This window comes from Cryptomeria japonica, chromosome 5 (assembly GCF_030272615.1).
Source record: "Cryptomeria japonica chromosome 5, Sugi_1.0, whole genome shotgun sequence".
Classification (NCBI taxonomy): domain Eukaryota; kingdom Viridiplantae; phylum Streptophyta; class Pinopsida; order Cupressales; family Cupressaceae; genus Cryptomeria; species Cryptomeria japonica.
In genome coordinates, this window is record NC_081409.1 from 912,276,359 (window position 1) to 912,298,345 (window position 21,987).

The window sequence follows — 21,987 nt, forward strand, 5'->3', positions numbered from 1 at the left end:
TCATATACATATTTAAAGGAGTTCCTCTAAGTTGTTTTTTTTAAGAGTATAATGAGAGATCTCTTAACTATCACAAAGGAAATAAATGTTTTTGATATTAGTAGCAGCCAAAACACAGGGGCTGACCCAGGAGAGAACAAGGAAATAAATGTTATGTAAGTCATTAATTAATTTTGTTGTTTTATTATAGTTTTTTTTAATTATTATTTTGTAAATATAGGATAAGTATTACATTGTATTGAATAAGTTTATCATTGTTACACAAAGTTATATATATGTATAATATATATTGTTACACAAAGTTTTATATATATATATGAATTGTATGTATATATATGTACATACACACACACACACACACACACACACACACACACACACACACACACACACACATATATATATAGATGAATTGTATGTATATATATGTACACACACACACATATATATGTATGTATGTATGTATGTGCATACAATTCATCTATACATATATATGTATATATATGTATAGATGAATTGTATGTATATATATGTACATACATATATACATATATGTATGTATATATATGTACATACATATATACATATATGTATGTATATATATATATATATATATATATATATATGTATATATATATATATATATATACATGAATGAATGAGTGATTTTCATAAGATCAAGAGATCAAGAATTGCAAAAGAGCATCACACCAACATAATTATAGACACACAGGCTACCCAAAAAGCTTTACGAGAGGCAATTAAGTTGTCTATGTACAGATTGTTTCCGTACTTGATGTGAATGTCACTATTAGTCCCACACTCCATGGTGTAGTGTCATCTATTTCCACCACTACCCTTGTAAAATAGGCATATTCTCAATTCTTATACTTTCTTAGATATTGTCCATGTCCCAAACATAAGTTAATGTGATCTAATTTTTAATTGGACAGTCAACATCTTCACCTTCATAATTTTTGCTCCTATGTAAACATTTTTATTCCGATCCCATATACAATTAAACTCTTGTATGTAATATACTTTCTTTTGATCAATTCAATAAAATTTAAATGTAAATTTTAATTAAAAAGGTTTCTTATCAATATTACTTTTTTATGAAAACAAGGTCATGTTGCTACAAAGTTTATGCATCTTTCTATTTGTGGTGCTACAAACTTTTCCATTTTCTAAATTGATATTATTAGTATTGGATGAGATTTGGCATTATTCTTGCTTCTAATGGATGATTTATATAACCAATGTCTCTTCTAATGCATGATTTGAGATAATAATGTGAAAACTCATAAATATCATTAATGAGACAAAATAGAGTTGCATGAAAATTGATAAATTATGTTGCCAATTGAAACTAGGAATAAAAAAAAATATTATTCAATCTCAAATTTTGCATTTTATCAATTGATGTGGAGCTTTCATCCAAGTTGATAAGTATATGAATTTGAAGAGCGACAACATGAATTAGCAAAGGAAATTAAGTAAAAAGTTGAAACTATTTTAAGAGCAATTGTATGAAGTATAACAACTAATGCTACTTATCTAAAATTTTGAATAGAAAATAATGCAAATAAAATGGTAGAAAGAAATGCAACTACATGAATTGCAATAGTTGCAGAATATGCACCAAAATAGTGTATGGAAAAAGCAAAGGTGTATTGAATAAGAGAAAGTGAAATCCACTCTTGCATAAGTTTTGTTTAAAAGATGATATGGCCGAAACAATATTCAAGTAGAGGATAACAAACATAGGAATGATTGTAAAAAATATAATTTGATAAGATTAATTAAATGTGATTAACATTATTAAAACCATTTTTATTCAATTTTATTGTCTTGTAATGAAATTCAAAATAAATTTTTTTACTATCATTTTATAATGAATGTAACATAGCAATGCAAATTATTTTAGAATCTAGTGACTACTATCAATTTACGATGAATGCAACAAAGTTATTGTTGGCATAAGACACTATTTTGGTGATGCTTTGGTGAAGATTGATGTTGTCTAGTGATGATGTTTCTTAGGAGTTGTCATTGATGGCAACTTAGCCTATTGATCTTATCTAGTATGGAGTTTGGTATATCCGGATGTCTTGAGTAAGTTCTCGTATAAGTCTGTTGGTGATACTCAATGTAGAGTTTTGGTGAGCATTTCTCTTTTTCGGTGATGTCTTTTTGGTTTTTGTGATCAGAGTTAAGTTGATTGAGTATGAGAAGCAAATGATCACGCAATCCTATCCTCTAACGTTGTTTCTTAAGCATGTTAGTAGGTCTGGTATCCGGTAGAGCAATAAAAAAGGGTTATCTTCATTATTGGTGGTGTAACGTGTGGACCGGATTCTTTGAGGTGATTCTGGTGGTTGTTGGTAAGTTTGAGGTAATTGCACCGAATTATGGGAAGTGTGTGATCATATATTTTGGATCTAAAATATGGTTTTGTGAAGATTTAAACTAACTTGAAGCTACACATTTCATATTTTGATATTTTGAGAAGCCGACTTGTGGGAGATCAATTTTGTTAGTGCGGATATATAAGATCGACATGGTTAATGATTTTGTGTGATGAGAAGATATGAGAGATGATTTTGGGAGTGAATGAGAGCAGTTTCACATGCGCACCTTAAGTTTTGTTGATCTGGTAATCAGTAGCAGAGTAGAATAGAGTAGTTTATCAGAACAGCAACAGCGGATCAATTTGTGCCTAACCGGAACTGTCATTTGGCATAGTTAGATGATTTTCTTCAGTTGATTACTCATTGAAATAATTTTGTATTAGCTTGTAAGGTAGTGAGCCTTCCTCAGGGTTGTAGCCCTTTTGTAATTGAGCAGTGAGCTCTAGGAAGTGTGCCCGAATGCAAGTGCATTCCAACTTTTGTAATATTGTTTTACTACTGGCCATATTATAATAATATTATGGGTACTCAATCCCACTGTGGTTTTTTTCCTTTCCGGGTTTCCACATAAAAATATTGATGTTATGGTTATGTGCTTATTTGCTTTGTGTTTCTGCATTATAGTTTTTGTTATTAGCATCTAGTGGATAAAGAATTAGTATAATAAGTTTGTAATTATTGGAACACTGATTCACCCCCCTCTCAGTGTTCATTGATTCCAACAATTGGTATTAGAGCCTTGTGCCTCAAAAGAAGCCTAACAGCTTGAGGAAGATCCGGAAGATTGAATCAATGGACTCCGGTTTGCAAAGACAGCTTAGTGTGGTGCTTGAAGATCTTGATGTAGCAATGAAGGAAAAGAGTAGCCTAAAAAGAAATCTGAATGCGGCTAAAGACTTCATTGAACCCTAAAAGATCAATTGAACACTTCTTGGGAAAAGAGAAAGGAGCTAAAGGAAAAAGAAGAACAAAGTACTGATAATCAAATTCTACAAGATAAGACAGATGAATGTGAGAAGTTGGCCAGGGAAAATGCAGTTTTGAAGAATGAGATGCAATATATTGTCATGAAGTTAACTAAGGAGATTGAAGACCGGAAGAAGAATGAAGAAAGCTTGACTCAATCATTAAAGGAAAGATCTGATGAATGTTGCAGATTGACATATGAAAATGATCAATTGAAGCTTGAATTGGTGCAAACAAAGAAAGATGGACAAGAACTTGAAAGATAGATCATAATTCTGAGAGATGAGCTGACTACTGTAAATGAATACAAAGAAAAAATCAAACCTACTTCAACCCGGTTGGATGAGATGCTGGAAAGCCAGAGACATGGAAAATACGTGCGAGGACTTGTATTTGAGAAAGGAGAATCCTCTGATTATGGACAGAGCAATATAAAATCTCATTAGTAGAACAAGAAACCTCCGATAAGACAACCTAATGCCTACAAATTCAATGGTAGATGTTTTACTTGCAATATATTTGGTCATATGGAAAATCAATGCAAAAGTAGGATGAATAATGGGATGGTGAATAATGGTCGTACCTTTACCGATCAATGTTTCAAATGCAACAACTTTGGTCACAAGTCAAATATGTGTACAATTTTTAGAACAAGAGATGTTATGCTTGTGGGATGTTTGGACATATCTCTAACCAATGCAGGATGAGACAAAATCAAATGAATTTTAAACCAATTCAAAGAAATTTTGTTTGCCATGCATGCAACAAACATGGACATATTGCAAGATATTGTATAACCAAGAATGCACCGGTGAATAAGAGCACATTTGATGAGAAAGGCAAAGCAAAGGTAGATGAAATTAAAGAATAGCATAAGAAGATGTGGGTGAAAAAGGAATATTCTAATGTGAAAAATGGCTCCACACCTGAGTCTGGTGATGGTACCTCATCTGGTAACTAGGGCTTTTTGGCCTTAGGGGGAGTTTTTCATGCAGATCAATAGAGCCCCCTCTTCAGAGATTTGTAACTAGTTTTGGAAGGTTGCAGAAGATCTAGATCAAGCATGTAGATGATATCCAGAAGATTTGCGACAGTTTGGTAATTTGGTGAATGAAATAATGAATAATAGTGTAACTGGAAGCCTTCAAAGTTGAGTAATTATTACAACTGGAAATTAGGTTAAAAAGGGAATTTTAGTCATTCATTTTTCACACTGCAATCGAAGATTAAAGGAAGAAGAGCAAGGAAACCAAGTTTAAGCTGAGATAATCAAGCTTGAAGCGATCATTCAGTAATTTCTTGCACCCGGTTGTGAATCAAGAGGTACTTATCCATTCACAAGCTATCTTTTTAAAACCCTAAATTCATCATAGCATCTGCATCTGGCATTGCAACACCTCTGGTAGTTGAAATTTTTGATACAGCAAGGCCCATTTTCAAAAGGAATCCTTTCAAATCTATTGAAAATGATCTAAAAGGAGCATTTTCTTCAGTTTTGTACAGCGTTCTTCACAATGAAGATATCAGGGCATACATTCATTGTGATATTGAATAACTTGGCAATGCAGACATGCTTACAGTACTCTATAACAAGCATATGGTGAATAGTCTGAGCAATCTGAAGCTAGAATACAAGATTCTTCATGACAAGGATTTCGCACAGTTTATCCATTTCCCAGTATTTGATGAAGTGGAATGGGTTCGATACATTCTGAGTAGGGTTCATGATGAGTTCATATGGTTGGACAGACCTCATAAGATTACAAAGTAAGCCATTCAAGCAGTCACATGTTTAAGTTCAACTAGTGAGATTCCTAGTCTGAGGAAAGTACAAAACACCACTATGGAAGTTGTTACCAATTCCCAATATAACAACTGGTTGATGACAATCAGTGACATAATTGAGCATGATGTAAGATTTGCCTCAATGGTGGTGGGTTACAAGGTATATCAATCCAATAGGCAGAACTCAGTCTCTGGTATTGCCATATTCAGTGCATATCAGATGCTCGAGGAGGATAAAAGGTATGATCTTTGTTCGGTACTCCTAAGTGAATTGATAAGAAAATTGAAGAAAATAAAGCAAGATAAGAAACATACCTTCAAGTTTGGATCCCTTATTATCTATTTAGCATTATACTTCATGAATGAGATCCCCAATATAGGAAAAGTCTAATGGGCTTATGACAAATTGGTGGCTATGCAAATTAAGGAAGGATTATTGGGTATAGGTGATAATGTGATGAGAATATCTGCCTTATGGGGCTATTTCAATAACTTCCAAGCCTCTATGAGAAGCAAAGAGAGAATACTATATGTTTCGTGGTTGATAAGGACCAGTGTCACATGGAGGCAGTTGATCGCAGAACTGTGTGGATCATGCCCTTGGGGTATGAGGTTGATGCTGACACGCTTGATGCATATTCTCAACACATGTTGATCCAACCGATGGACCAGAAATAGAAGAGATTTGGAACTTTCCAAGAGAAGGACCTAGACCTTCACAAGAAGTTCACTAGGCCTAGAAGTAAAAGGAAAGTGAGAAAGGAGTTTAAGGAACTTGCTAAGAAAATGGGAATTACCAGAGAAGTCATGCAAAGAGAAAAAGAGAAAAGCATTCTGAAGGAGGAAGATGTGGTGAAGCCACAAGCTAAACCGGCTCCTCCCAAGTAGTTCAAGTCCAAGCCCAGCAAATCTGCACCTACCTCTGATGTGTAGAAGTTGATACCTCTACCCAAGCCTAAACCAACAACATCTATGGGTGGAGCTGAGAAAAGAAAGAAGGATAAATCTTCAAGGCAATATGTTGCAATAGAAGAGGAAACAAAGTTGGATGAAGAGGTGAGGGAAGTAAAGAAGACTGCCACCTATGCAAGGGTAGTTTGGAAACCTACAACCGGTGATGTTCCTCCTGCCAAGAAAGATAAGTCACAAGGAGGACCATCTGGAAGGACAAGGGCAAGGATAAATAAATTTAAATTAGATGAAGCCCTCAAATCCAGTAAGATTAAAGGTTCCTTCACTATTGTACCCCCATTATAGAAGATTGTAGATACAATAGTCAATAAAGGCAATTTGTCAAACCTTTCTATATATTATGAGCATTCTTCAGAGAAAGTTCAGAGAGCTATAGAAGAGGCAATTGTACATGTATACGGTGAAAATGGATAACAACAATAATATTGAAAGACTAAATGAATTCAACCACAAAACCCTAGCCTAACAACAACAAAGATCCACCATAACATATGAAGATTACCTAAGACAATGCAAATCAAATGAAATCACAAAGATTATACCATCACATGTCCAATAGGGTTTGGATCTCCATTCTTCCTATCTCCATTGATCTTGCTTGATATATTTGCTCTCAGATTTTATATGTGCACAAGAGCTCAACAAAGAACGGAAATATGGTTGCAAGTAGGATCACATATGAAAGTTCTAATGCTAAGATGCTTGATTAGAATCTATATGTCCAGGGGGTTGAATGCATAGGGTTGATAATGAAGGAAGCATCTCCTTATATAGAAGATACTATATGAAATGAAGGAATAAGATTGAGAGGTGTAAAAGATAAATGGTTGGCTATGATTAGAGGGTAGGTAAAGAAAATAAGAAAATAATTAAAGGGTAGGTAGTGTATGAATTAAGAGATGAATGACATGTGTCATGGGTAGAAAAGGTTAATGAATTAATTAAATAAATAAAGATTTATTTAATTAATAGAAGAAGTGGGATCAATTAAATAAATAAAATATTTATTTAATTTAGAAAAAGGATAATTTAAATAAATAAATATATTTATTTAAATGAGAAATAAGGTTAGAAGAGGATAAATGAATTAATTAAATAAATAAAGATTTATTTAATTAATAGAAGAATTAGGCTAAAATATTTATTTAATTAGACATGACAAATTTAGGTGTCTACATTTTGCCCCTCTTTGAGACAATACAACTTGTCGCGTTGTTTCAAAGAAGATAAGATGAACTGATACAACGTTGCCCCAAGATGGGAATGATATGCCCCCTCGAGAAATTGTATGAAAATGTCTGAAAAGATCACAGGCATTCTCTCGATAAGAAAGAAAATCTAAAATGGATTGACTGGATAGGATAGAGTGACAGAGTCACGGGATAATGAAGACTGACTCGGGAGACTAGGGCTAAGGCTAGGGCTAGGGCAGTCTATAAGATAGACCATGAGGGGAAAACATCCTCATTGTCATCCACACATCCAAGATATCAGAGTGTAGAGAGAGAATAGAGCAGCAACAGTCAGCAGCGATGGCATTGGTGCATAGATTCGATCGCGTTCGCCGATTTCAGAGGCCAGCAGATGCAGGAGAGCTGGTAAGTACCGCAAAACCTCCTTGTACTTTTTCATTAATGCATGTTAGGTAGCGCAATAAATGCATTCTAAAATATGTCAAACAATGTCAAAAAATGTCGAGGCGAGTTTGTGCTGGTGCCAGGCGCGTCTAGGTTAGCTACGCGCGTCTATGAGTGAAAAGGCGTCTATGTCAAATGCGAGTGCGTCTATGTTGTGTAGGCGCATTTATGTTGTGTGGGCACGTCTGTGCAGAGCAAGCGCCTCTATGCAAAGTATAGGCACGTCTGTGTATTTCAGGCACGTCTGTGCAGAGCAGGCGCGTTTGTGCAATATGTAAGCGCGTTTATGTCATGAAGGCGCGTTTGTGTCTTCTAGGGCAAATCGGTAATTCTGTGATGAACATACACTATCAATTGGATAAGCTACTAAGAGGATACACTCAAGCAGGTCCTCTAAGGAAGACTAGGATAGCAGATAGGGCTAGGATTGACAATTCTGCAATAGAACATACGTTGCCAATTAGGAAACTACTCAAGAGGATACACTCAAGAAGAGGCCCTAGGATAGGATAGATCGAGGCACTTTGTGATGAATAGTGAGTACCAAGACATAGTACTTTGTGATGAACAGGGAGTACTAAAAAGAGCAGCACTTTGTGATGAACAGGGAGTGCAAAACACGTAGTACTTTGTGATGAACAGGGAGTACCACTAGGATAAAAAGCAACACTTTGTGATGAACAGTGAGTGTTACTAGGATAGAGGCAACACTTTGTGATGAACAGTGAGTGTCACTAGGATAGAGTATCATAATCACTTAGGATAATAAGCAACATTTTGTGATGAACAGGGAATGCCACTTTAACTGACAAAGCTGATTTGTTTGACTGCAGGAATACCTACCTATGTTGGAGTCACGAGAGAGATTCTCATCGACTCAGAGGTTACAACTAGAGCTAACATTTGAGGACAGAGTCGTGATTGAGGTTATGGGTTTGCGATTCATTCTGTATGTAACTGAGTTTCAGGCGAACATGGGATTGTTGACTGCTTTAGCTAAGAGATGGCACTCTGAGACATGCACGTTCCATTTGCAGATGGGTGAGATGACAGTCACCTTGGAGGATGTATATAGGATACTGAGGATACCGTTCGATGGAGAGTTGATACCCTATGATTGAGACGGAGACAAGGATGCCCTTAGACGAGTGTTTCAGGATCCAGGACTAGAGATGAGGGTTGGACATTGGCGTGGGACACGATGACACATACTGGATTAGCATTACTAGTAGTGCTGGGAGGAGTGATCAGTGGGTTCCTGTGTCCGGATAGGGCAACACGAGGGTTGGCTGTGGGCTGGGGGAGCACATTGGAGACACTGGTGACACAGCATACCAGATATGCATAGGGACCATGCATGTTGGCACACTTGTACTATGAGCTTCATCAGTTTGTATACCATGGATCCATAGGATTGGGATGCGGAGTGACACTATTATAGGTATGGGCTTATGAGCATTTGTCGGTGACCCGACCGATACATTTCAAAGGCAGGGGCCATGGGCGCAGTTTTGTGCATTTATATGATATGATCACCTCGTAGCCGTGGATCGGGAGACTGGAGCACTAGCGCAGGGTCATCGATGAGATTGACACTGTGGTATGGAGACCGTACCGAGAGTGTGAGGCGTGGGAGGATGACGCAGTGGAGCTGCCATACACCTTCAGGAGTAGGTATTTGATTGGGCAGATGCCCTATGTATTGGAGAGGCAGTTGGTTGATAGGGTATGCAGGCAGTTTGGCAGGATTCAGCAGATGCCATGAGGTTCCGGGATGTATGCTCGGATAGTGAGAAGTCAGGCACACTTCGGGTCATTGTTATCATATGATCAGGCAGTGATGCAGTTGGTAGAGATGGTGCCCATGCCTTGGGATATTTGGCCAGAGATAGAGGATGCAGGGATGGATGCAGAGTATACTGCATATTTGGCTGAGCATCCATTTCCGTGACAGACAGACCCAGGGGAGCAGATAGATGGAGATGGTGGGGGGGATGAGGATGATGATGGAGATGGTGGAGGTAGAGGTCGACGGAGGAGGCGGGGGATGATAGGAGAGAGGAGAGTGGCTCCATGGAGAGAGGGTGGGGAGGAGAGACAGGCTCAGGTGGTGAGAGGCTGAGGTGGTTTACCATTATAGGTGCCAACAACACAGGGTCCCAGATAGGTACAGGGACAGGGACGAGGACAGGGGCAGGGGTAGCCACAGGTACAGGGGCATGAGCAGCCACATGAGTAGCCATAGGTATAGGGGAGAGAGGAGGAGGAGCAGGATGAGCTACTAGAGTTGAGAGAGGTCTGTCAGGGACAGGCAGATGAGATCTAGGATCTAGAGCGGGAGACAGCTAGACTTAGGAGACAGCTAAGGGACATAGAGTGGGATCAGGCTATCCAGCGTTATACAAAGGCTGAGACAACACTGAGGGCAGGGAGGCAGGCAACAGAGGACATAGGAGTTGGTTATGCTTATGTTCTGTGAACTAGGGAGGAGATAGGCTACTGGAGAGACTTATACTATGGAGTTCTGCCACCAGAGCAGCGGGCTAGGAGCTTCCGTAGACCATCATGGACAACGACGACCACTGGAGGGAGGGATAGGAGACAGGCGTCTAGCGGTGGGGTTATGGGTCCTCCACCACCACCAGATAGAGGGGACAGGAGAGATGATCCTAGGACGGGTCCTTCCAAGGCTTAGACTCCGTCGAGGCCAGGCGGCTCCGAGGGAGGGAGTTCATCATAGCCTTAGAGGGCTCCCTATGTATCAGTTTTGTACCATTCTGTATGATGATGTAGACACCTTTGGGTGATTGTAGCCATATGATTTTGACATTATTGTATCCTGACACTTATGATTTTGATATATATGAGATGATTCATCCTTGCGGTAGCTATATGCATGTGTACCTATGTGATGAGATGTTTCATGATGTATGTTTCTATGTGATGGTTATGATATGGATGCAAATATGTATATGATGCAATGCAATATTTTTTTGTTCTTTTATGTTTTATATGTGTATGCGTGATGCAAATGTGAATGTATGTAATGCAGATGAATATGATAATGCAAATGTAAAATGTGCTAACATGTGTTGTATGCAAGATGTGATGCAATTGTGATATCTATATGTATGTATGAAATGCTAACATGTGGTAATGCAGGTGCAACTACATGAAATGCAAATATTTTTGGCGTGTCATTATACTCAGTCATGTTATAGCAGGCTACACGGACTCAATAAGGATGATGGAAGTCAATCAAGAAAGGGGGATGGAAGATAAAAGATATGAAAGTGGAAGAGCTTCTTGTGCGTTATCATCATTGAGCTTTATTATGGCAAAATAGGTTATGACAATAGAGGCATATGTTCGATCCAGAAAGCCATTGTACCCGTTTGCATGGAGATAAGACAGTCACAAACAAAGAATGCCCCAGTTCACACTAGACTCACAGTGTCCTCATATCCTTGGACAAGCCATACTATTACTAAGAGACAATCCACAAACAACAAAGAAAATAGGTGACAATACCCCATCCTCGCCTTTCTAGTCAAAGACATCTTGCAGATAAAATCTCTAGTCAGAGACATCCTGGAAAAGCTAAAAGACATGTCACCAAGAAGATAAAATCAAAAGAAAACCAAGAATCGACACCAACATCCACTGTAGTCCTCAAGTTTAGTGTCTCTTGTCACTTGTATAAGTCTTATTTGATTGTGGTCACAATGTTTACTTTCACAAAAAGGATAGATAGCACTGAGCCATAATGTTGTTTGAGTCTGTTGAAAGATTTGATTTGTTGAAGTCCATTGTTACTGTTGTGTCCCATCTGAAACTGACTGAATCCATGAACTGATACTTTATTGCCAAGAAGACGAAACTTTATTGCGGTTTGGCGATGCAAATGTTGCTTTATTACGGATTGTGTGCGGATAGACTGAAGAAAGTTGGAAGAAACTGTACTCCTCGAAACATGTGATGCTCTCAGTTTCACACCCATCACTAGACGTAGGATTTGCCTTAGCCATAGATAGGAGCTGATTTATTATGGATGGAAAGGGGTGAAAAGGAAGGTTTATTATGAATGGTTAGCCAATCTTAGGTAGATCAATAACAAGCCATGATGGGAATAGGTAAGTTTATTATGAATGGATAGGTTGTGAGTGTGTGCAAAGTGAAGGATGAAATGGAATCCTGAAGGAAGGAGGAGCAATGTCTCTACGCATGGCGTCGGTGACCCGGTTTTCACCATGGTACTTGCCAAGGGCGCCACCGAAGTGGTTTTCACCGTTGGACGAAAATGTTTTTCTATTTTTCAATTTTTTTGTTGTCACAAGGCACCTGTTTGCTAGGTTTTCACCAAGTAATGATTTTTATTTTTATGATTTTTTTTGTCTTTTTGTGAATTTTTTTGATTTTTTTTTTTGTTTTGTATTTTTGAATTAGGATACTCTGAAGAGCTATGTGTAAAACCTGCGAAGGTGCATGTTGTTGATAGGATCCTCCAAAGGTTCACCCTCTGTGGTTGAGAGCTGATATGCACCAGATCCATATGTTGTTGTGATGATGTAAGGACCAAGCCAGTTTGGTTCAAATTTGCCCTTCTTCTCTTTGTCTTGCTGATTTTCAAGATTTTCTCAGAGAACCAAGTCACCTACCTCAAATGTGCGAGGCTTGACTTTATGATTGTAGCTGCGACTCATTCGTTGTTGATAAGCCTCGAGGTGATTAAAAGAAGTTTGTCTTCGCTCATCCAATAGTTCAAGTTCTTGTAAGCGAGAGACCCTGTAGTCTTCATCACTGATAATGTTTTGCAAAGAGACTCATAAAGAGGGTAACTCGACCTCAATAGGCAAGATAGTTTCAGTGTCATAGACAAGTGAATAGGGTGTAGCTCCTGTAGGTGTTCGGACGCTTGTGCGGTAAGCCCAAAGTGCAGGATTAAGTTGGATATGCCAATTGCGGCCAACGTTGTCGACTGTCTTTTTCAGGATTTTAAGGATTGTTTTATTAGATGCCTCAGCTTGACTGTTACCTTGGGGTTTATAAGGTGTGGAAAAATGATGGGTAATATGGAAGCGGTCACAGAGTTCACAAACATCCTGATTTTTGAAGGGACGCCCGTTATCGGTGATGATGGAAACAGGAATACCGTATCGACAAATGATATAGTTGAGAATGAATGTAGCAATTTGTTTTCCAGTGACTTGTGCAAGAGGCACGACTTCAATCCATTTTGTGAAATACTCTGTGGCAGTGATGATGAATTTATGACCATTGGAGGAAGGAGGGTGAATCTTGCCTATGAGATCGAGTCCCCATTGGCAAAAGGGCCAAGGAGTCGCAATTGGTTGAAGTTCTTGTGTTGGCACATGAATGAGGTCTCCATGAATTTGATACTGCTTACATTTCTTGACAAACTGATATGAGTCTTTTTCCATATTGGGCTAGTAATATCCAGTCTGAATGAGTTTCTTGGCTAAGGTAGGACCACCAGAATGTGGACCACATATCCCTTCATGAACTTCACGTAACACAATCTGAGCTTCATCCCCTTCTAAACATCTAAGAAGAGTGTCATCTAGACCTCGACGGTATAGGATATCGGCTAAAATGACGTATCGAGAAGATTGGTGAATGAAAGTGTGATGTTGGTTATTGGATAGGTCAGGAGGAAGTGTATTGTCACGAAGGTATGTGAAAATGGGACCATATAACTGGGACTTAGGACCGACGACACATATCATCTCAGTAAGAGTGATCTCATATGAGGGAACCAAAAGGTTGTCCACCAAGAACTCATAGCGGGTCTCATTCTATGGTAGATCAATTAGTGAAGCAATTGTAGCCATAGCATCTGCGACTCGATTCTGCTCTCTTGGTATCTGCTCAAAATCTAACTTCATGAAATGTTGTTTTAGGTCATCCACCATTCTTTTGTAAGGCATTAATTTCTCATCCTTTGTTTGGTAGGCATCAGTTGCTTGATGAATTACAAGTTGAGAGTCCCAAAAAACATGAAGTTCTTGGATCTTCCACTGAACTGCAATCTGTAATCTAGTTGTTAATGCTTCGTATTCCGCCATGTTATTAGTGCAGGGAAATGAAAATCGATATGATTTTGGTATGGAATCCCCTTGAGGAGTTATGAAGAGGATACCAGCTCTTGCCCCATGCTGTGTGTATGAGCCATCAAAGTATAGCTGCCAAGGCTTTGCATGTGACACTGTCAAGATGGATTCATCTAGGAATTCTGAAGTTAGAGGAACATCATCTATCATGGGAGCATCCACTAATTGATCTGCGATGGCTTGTCCTTTTATTGCTTTTCTGTCCACATACTCAATGTTGAATTCACTCAGGAGCATCACCTATTTGGCTAGTCAACCAGTAAGCGTTGCCTTATTGAGAAGGTATTTCAATGGATCAATCCTTGCAACCAACTTAGTTTTATGAGTTAACATGTAATGTCATAATTTCTGTGAAGCAAAGACCACAGTGAGACACACACGCTCAATTGGTGTGTAGTTTAGCTCATATCCCACCAATGTGTGACTGATGTAGTAGACTGCCTTTTCTTTGCCCTCAGCAACTTGTTGTGCTAAGAGTGCCCCCAGTGCTGTTGAAGTAGCTAATATGTATAGTAATAGAGGCTGATCTAGAACTAGTGGCATCAATACTGGCGGATTCAGAAGATAATCTTTGAGTATCTGAAAAGCCTGTTGACAATTATCATCCCATTTGAATTTGATGTTTTTATGTAGCAAGTGTTGAAAAGGATTACATTTATCCACAAGTTGTGCTATGAATCTTCGTATGGACTGGAGTCTCCCTTGCAAAGATCAAAGTTGACTGATGTTTCGTGGTGGTTGCATCTCTAGGATGACCTTGACTTTTGCTGGATCGGCTTCGATTCCTCTTTTTGATACAATGAATCCCAGGAGCTTCCCGGAGGTTACTCCAAAGACAAATTTCTTGGGGTTTAATCTTAGTTTGTATTTTTCCAACCAATCAAAGACGACTGAAAGTATGTCCAAATGTGTATCTCTATCTATTGATTTGCTCAAGAGGTCGTCAACATAATCTTCCACAGTAACGTGCATGAGATCATGAAAGATAGTAGTCATGGCTCTTTGATATGTAGCACCTACATTTTTTAGCCCAAAGGGCGTGACATTCCAATAGAAAGTTCCCCAAGGACAAGTGAATGTTGTTTTATGCTGATCCTCGGATGCAATTTTTATTTGATTATAACTAGAGAATCCATCCATCAAAGATAACATTGCATGACCTGCTATGAGATCTACAATCAAATCTATGTTTGGTAATGGGAAGTCATCCTTAGGACAAGCTTTGTTGATGTCTTTGAAGTCTGTACATATTCTGATGCTACGATCTAGTTTACTGACAGACACTAAGTTGGAGATCCATTTAGGATAATCAATTGGGCATATGAATCCGACATCCAATAATTTTTCAAGCTCTGCTTTGACTAATAATGCCACTTGTGGATGCATCTTTCTTAATTTTTGTTTCACTAGTTTTGCACTCGGTTTAACTGTCAAATGATGCATTACCAGATCCGGATCCAATCCAGGCATATCAGCGTATGACCATGCAAAATTAATTTGTCACTTCGTGAAGAAACTTATGAATTTGGATCTTTTTGTCTCCGTCAGAGATTGTGCCAGGAATATGTTATGTGGACTTTCTTCTATACCAATGTTTGTTTTGATGGTCTCCTCTACCAACATAGATGATTTTTATTCATACGATGCTGGGAGAATGTCGATCCTTCCATCCTTGGGCACCTCAGAGAGGTTTTCACCCTTAGATACATCCTTTCTTTTTACTTTTTTGGGGTCAGACAGCGCCACAACGTGGTTTTGACCATAAGACCCTTGACTTGTTTTTATTTTTATGTTTTTGCGACTAGAAGGCCCGACAACCTCACCAAAATATGCCACGCTATTATGTTCTATAGTGTATCCTGCTTTATGGTCCCCAGGGGGAAGATCATCTCGTATGCCTAGATAATCAATAAAAGCTTCATCATTTTGAAATGTGTCGAACTGTGCAAGTCCTTCATGGTCCCAGTCAATAAGTTGGTGGTGAACAAGGGGAAGGCCTTTGATGTCTTCAAAGTTAGTGGGGCTAAGAGTGAAAATGCAGTTATATTCAGGTATGTCGAGGTAATCATCGAGGTCATCGTTGGCACTCTCCTCATCTGTCTCAATCATGAACGAATTCAAATTATCATCACTAGTAGCACATTCTGGGACAGGTGTTCTCATTCTATGTGATTTTGACCTAGAACCTAGAAGCAAGGACCGTGTGGGATCCTCAGGGGTTGTTTCTTGACCAACCTTGAATTTCCTATAAAATTCCTCTTCTTCTGTGGGTTCACCTAGTTCTCTGAATGTCTCGATGAGTTCATAGTCACTGGAGGATTTGTCTAAATCCCATTCCCATTCATTGGAGTCTATGGAATAGCGATTCTCTTGTTGAATTTTGGCAACTTTGATTTGTAATGCTTCTCCTGTCTTTTGAGTGTTTACCTTGGAAGACATGAAACCAAGTCCTTTCGAGCATTCCTTTTTGAATGTTAATTCATGTTGTAAAGGTTCAATGATACCTTCCTTTCTTAAGCCAAGAGGACTTTTGCCATCATACCCAAATTTTGGTAGGATCTTGAATCCTTTGCCATAATTTTCACATGGTATGTTGATGTGATCTTGTGTATCATTTTCAGGGTCTTTGTAAAGCATTTTGTATAAGTCTTCTTCTTCCAGTTCACCCCATCTTTGAAAGATAGTAGGGTCCCATTTGAGTATAATGATGGATACCTACTTATTAGGATGTGGTCTTCCATATTCTTTTGGTGAACTCATAACTTGTTGTAAGCACATGGTTTGATTCAAAGTGTATTTACCCATGCCCTTGTCCTGAAATTTCCCTTTAAGTTCACCTTGTTTTGATGTCGAAGGTTTTAATGATTCAGGATCAATGTATGCAGAAGAAGGGACAACTTCCCTATTACTTGGAATGATCATCTCAGTTTTCGGTCTCAATTTATTGCAGTGTATGAATGGATTAGGATCACCATTAACTGTTATTTCAATTCTGTTGTGAGCAAACTTAATGCATTGGTGATATGTAGATGGGACTGCCCTCATTTCATGAATCCAAGGATGTCCTAGTAATATATTGTATGTGAGATCTAGGTCTAGGACTTGACAAACCACATCCTTTGTAAATGGCCCAACTCTGAGAGGCAAGGTGACTGTGCCTTTGGATGAACGCTCTTTGTCATCATATGCCTTGATGATAATTTTGTTTGTAGAATTCGCAGCTTTATTAGAATATCCCAATTGTTTAATAGTTCTCAATGTGCAAATGTTTAGACCTGCTCCTCCATCTATCAGGACTCGTTTTATTCGATGTTTTTGTATGAAGGCTTCAATGTGTAATGGTGCATTATGTGGTTGACTTACAAAGGCATTGTCAACTTCTGTGAATGTAAGGGAGTGTGGAATAGAAAGGTATCCCACCATGGCTTGAAACTAGTCCACGTTCAGATCAGTAGGGACAAAAGTGTCTCTCAAGATTTTGTCAAGAATGGCTTTATGTGTGGGGGATATGCGTAAGAGCTCAAGGATTGAGATGAGCGCGAGTGTCTTCCCCAACTATTCTACAAGGTCATACTCAGGTTTGGTTGATGAAGAAGCAGTGTTTTTAGCTGGAGCACCTTGCAAAGTGAATTTACCTTGACGAGTTGTAACATTACATTCAGAGGTAGGTTCAGAAGAAGATCCAATGCCTTTTAGGACGATCTTGGGTCTTTGGGTAGACTTCTTAGGTGTTTTTTCCTTGATGATAATGGTAGAGACATAATTGTCCATCGAAATGTGATTGATAGTTGAATCATAGTTATAGGATGCTCTGGTATAGTTGGTCTGGTCATCTGTGGCTTTAGCTTTTCCCTTGTCATGTTTTGGGAATGGTTCCTTAAACATCTCATGTTCTTGATTGGATGAGTGTCCTTCAATCTCAATGTCACCTCTATCAATAAGATCTTGTATGATGTTCTTCAGTCGATGACAATTTCCTGTTTTATGACCTTTGCTCTTATGAAATTCACAATATTCATCATCATTCCACCAATTTGGTTTGACCTTTGGCTCATATGGAGGAAAATCTAGAATTGTTATTATTTTGTTTGCCACTAGCTTTTTGAAGACTGATTCAAGTGGTTATCCCAATGGAGTGTACTTCTTTCATGATTTGGAAATGGTTTGAGTATTCACCTAATTGTTTGTAGAGCTTGATCTGAAAAAAACAATTTTGGGTCGTACTGTATTGGTATCCATAACACCATCATTGACTGTGTTCTTGTTTTTATTCCAAAATCTTGGCTTATCTTTTCTTTTAAAGTCCTCTTTGTTTTCTTTGAATATCTTAATGACTCCTTATTCAATTAGGACCTTCTCTATTGCTAAACCTTTTTCAATGACGTCCTTGAAGGTGGACAAACAAGCTTTTCTTAGGTCATAACCAATGTCTTTGTTAACGTTCTACGTGAACATCTCTACCATTTGTTTCTGTGGAATTTCACAAGAGCATCTACTGGCTAGATTCCTCCATCTTTGTAAAAATGATGAAAAATATTCTCCATCCTTTTGTTTGGTGTTGCACAAAGTAGTGACTGATATGTTTGTCTCTATGTTGTATGAGAAATGTTGGATAAATGCCTCAACTAAGTCACCCCATGACTTAATTCTAGGTGGGAGTTGGGAGAACCATTCCATAGCTTGATCACCTAAGCTTTGTGGAAATAATCTCATCAAATATGTCTCTTTTGTTGCTACCTCAATGCAAGCTGTGAAAAATTGTCTTATATGTGCCTTAGGATCCCCTTTTCCTCTGTACTTATCAAACTTAGGTGTCACGAAATGTGTAGGAAATGGAGGCATTGGAATTATTTTGTCAAATGGATAAGGACATATGTCTCTCATTGTGTAAGTTGGCTTCGGTGTATTTATGTCCTCTATTTTCTTTTGTAAGTTCTTGATTTGTTGTTCCAAATTATTCTTAGGTGGAGACTGACTTCTTGGACCATACCCCATGCTTGAGGCACCGGGTGGAGGAGGAGCATGTTGCATATATGGATGATATTGATCATACACATGTTCATATGGAGGAGGTCTATAATGATGTTGTGTATATGTACCACTTTGGTATAGAATCATGGTGAGGAATGGAATATCTGCTTTGTCCATGTATACCATACTCTATAAGAATGTCATGAGTTTGTTCTTGTGTGTTCCCCCAAAATTTGACACGGGGTTTCCTTGTGTCCAAATTTGGAATATGCCTTTGAATATCCAATTGCTTTGGTGGTTGATCCTTAGCATTGGTATGTGATTGAGTATATTTTTCTGCATAAGACTTCTATGATGGTCTGTGAAGGTGAGTATCATACTCTTGACCATGTGTATGTGGGACCTCAGGTTTTTGAAACAAAGATGATGGTGATTCAAGCACCATATGTGGTCCTCTATTGCCTCCACTATTAGGCCTCCTTTGATCCATGTTGAGGTGAGGTTGTTGCAAAGGTCGATTATCCATTATTTGAGACATGTAAAAATCATGAGGGATCTTGGCTCCACTTTGTGCCATCACTTGTAAGAAGTATTGTCTATCTCTCCTCATTATTTCCTCAACCAATCGATTGAAATGGGGATCCATAATGGTGTCTTCCACTTTTGCTGAATGTACTGAAATGTTGTCCATATTGTCATTGTGTGTATCATTGTTGTTTGTAGTGTCCATGTTCTCAACATTTGGAATGTTTCTATAAGCATCCATGTCAGGTAATGTAGTATGATCAGAATTGAAATAGATATCATTGTCAAACTCATAGGAACTCATGTTTGCAGACTCTTGAGACTCTTTAGCTTCTCTCCTAGATTTTTTGGGAACGGGTTTCAACCATGAACTAGATATTGACCAAGATGTGTGAGACTAGATGAAAAATGGAAAGAGTATGGAAGACCAAGAGTTGGATGGAATGTAAATGAATCTGAGGTGTACTTGCAATGTCCAAAGTGTAAGACCAAGTATGTATGTAGTAGAGTAGGCATGAATTCCAAAGAGATGATAGTTTCTCTTGATGAGGTAAGTTGACCTTGACTCTAAGTAAGACCAAATGAGACCCAAAGGTGATAGACCTTGATGAGGGACCACTTAGCAAAATGATGTTGTATGTAGAGTGTTGACAAAGTATGATGAGGACAAGCAAGTGACCTTTTGACTCTAGTTTAGACAAATGTGAATGTAATGTAAGGTGTAAAGCAATGATGGACTTTTTGAGGCCCAAAAATAGGTTGAATGCTAGATGAAAACCCAGAGAGATACCTAGGAAGCTCAATAAGTCTGAAACTAGTTGTTACTTGTTTGCTGGATTATGAAAGTTTTCAATGACGTGCTTGTATACTTCACAAAAGTGCTCAAATGACACATACGCTATTCTGTCAGACACAGACGCGCTTAAATGACACAGACGTGGTTCTGTCAGACACATACGCGTTCCTGAGATGTTGTAAATGCAATGTTGCTCAAGAGAACACAGACGCATTTCTGCCCTTCACAGACGCAGTTCTATGAACAGACGCGTTTCTCAAAACTTTGTGCAATTTTTCCAATATGTGAAGTGACTTGTTGTGACCAAATCTGAATGTTTGACTGTTTTTCATGACAAGAGGACACAATGTTGATGAGGACTCAATGTTTGCAAGTGTTTAGACCCAAAAATGACTCAAAGAAAAGTGTGTTGTTTGATGTAAAAATGTTTTGCATACACTTGAAGACACAACAGACACAGTGTTTTAATGTTTGGTCTTGAATGTTTGATTGTTCAAAATAAGACAAGCACAATTCTTATGGTTGGCCAGGACAATAGTTGTTTATTCCCACATGAGGCTACGCTATTCAGAGCGGATACTTAGATGCTTGACCCCACTGGCTCCACCCTCAGCACTCACTTCTCGGTGCAACCAAGCATCAGTCCCCATGGAAACTTCCCATGGCGAACTTTGTACCTCTACTAAGAACCGTATGTGTGTGGGCCGCTTCAGAGGTTTGACCTCCTGCCCCAACAACTAGAAGGATTTTGGCTTCTAAAACAAAAAGGTGCTAGTAAGGGCATCCGCTCATGTGGCCATACATGCGGCATTTTCAGCTCTATTAATACAGAAGGCTCCCAGCCGGTAGGGGTTACACCCTACAACTGATCAAATAAATTTGATCAAACGGGTTTATGTGGAGACATAGTGTCGGTATGAACTAATTAGCACACATTATCCATAGTTTTCACCATGAATACAGTTGTTTATAGTGGTTCGGAAGAGGTGGGTTTTCCTCGCTACCACTTGGGTTGTTCTCTCCTCACTAGAGGTCCTAATGACCACACAGGGAGACAGACCCTCTAAAGATGAAACAAAAAGAGCCTATTGCTTAAGACACAAAAGACACTGGTTCAATTTTAGTGCACCAATTGAAGTGTTTGCTAGTCTATGAAAATAAGGCACACAATAAAGATCAAAAACCCTTGCCAAGGTCCTGCAACAAAGATCTATTAGTAGTTTCAAATGATCACTCCTTCCTGCAAGCACACAAGTTAGGTAAATTTTAGATCCAAAAGACATTGTGAAATAGGGGCCTTCAACAAAACGATTTTTGCTTTCAAGACAAGCTGCACCAATTTTGTTAGCTAGATCTGAAGATGTTAGCTCAATATAAACCAGATCCGAAGCATTAAAAGCAAGACAAAATGGCGAAAAATGAAAACCTTAAATGAGGAATTTTTTATTTTATTTTTTGAAAACACAGATGCGATTTTACCCTACACAGACGCGATTTTACCCAACACAGACGCGATTCCACAACACAGACGCGTTTTAACACCTCACAGATGCGTTTCTGCAAAAAAAATGCAAAACAAAAAATCCTACAAGACACAAACATGATTAAAATAATCACAGACGCGGCTAAATCTCACAAACGCGATTAAATCGCCCACAGACACGCCTATAATGAAAACCTGCAATCTGGAAAATGAAAATACTATCGGAAACACAAACACGATTCAGAGGTTCACAGATGCGATTCGGGAACACAAACACGATCCTGCAATCTGCAAAAAAAAGTGAAATAAT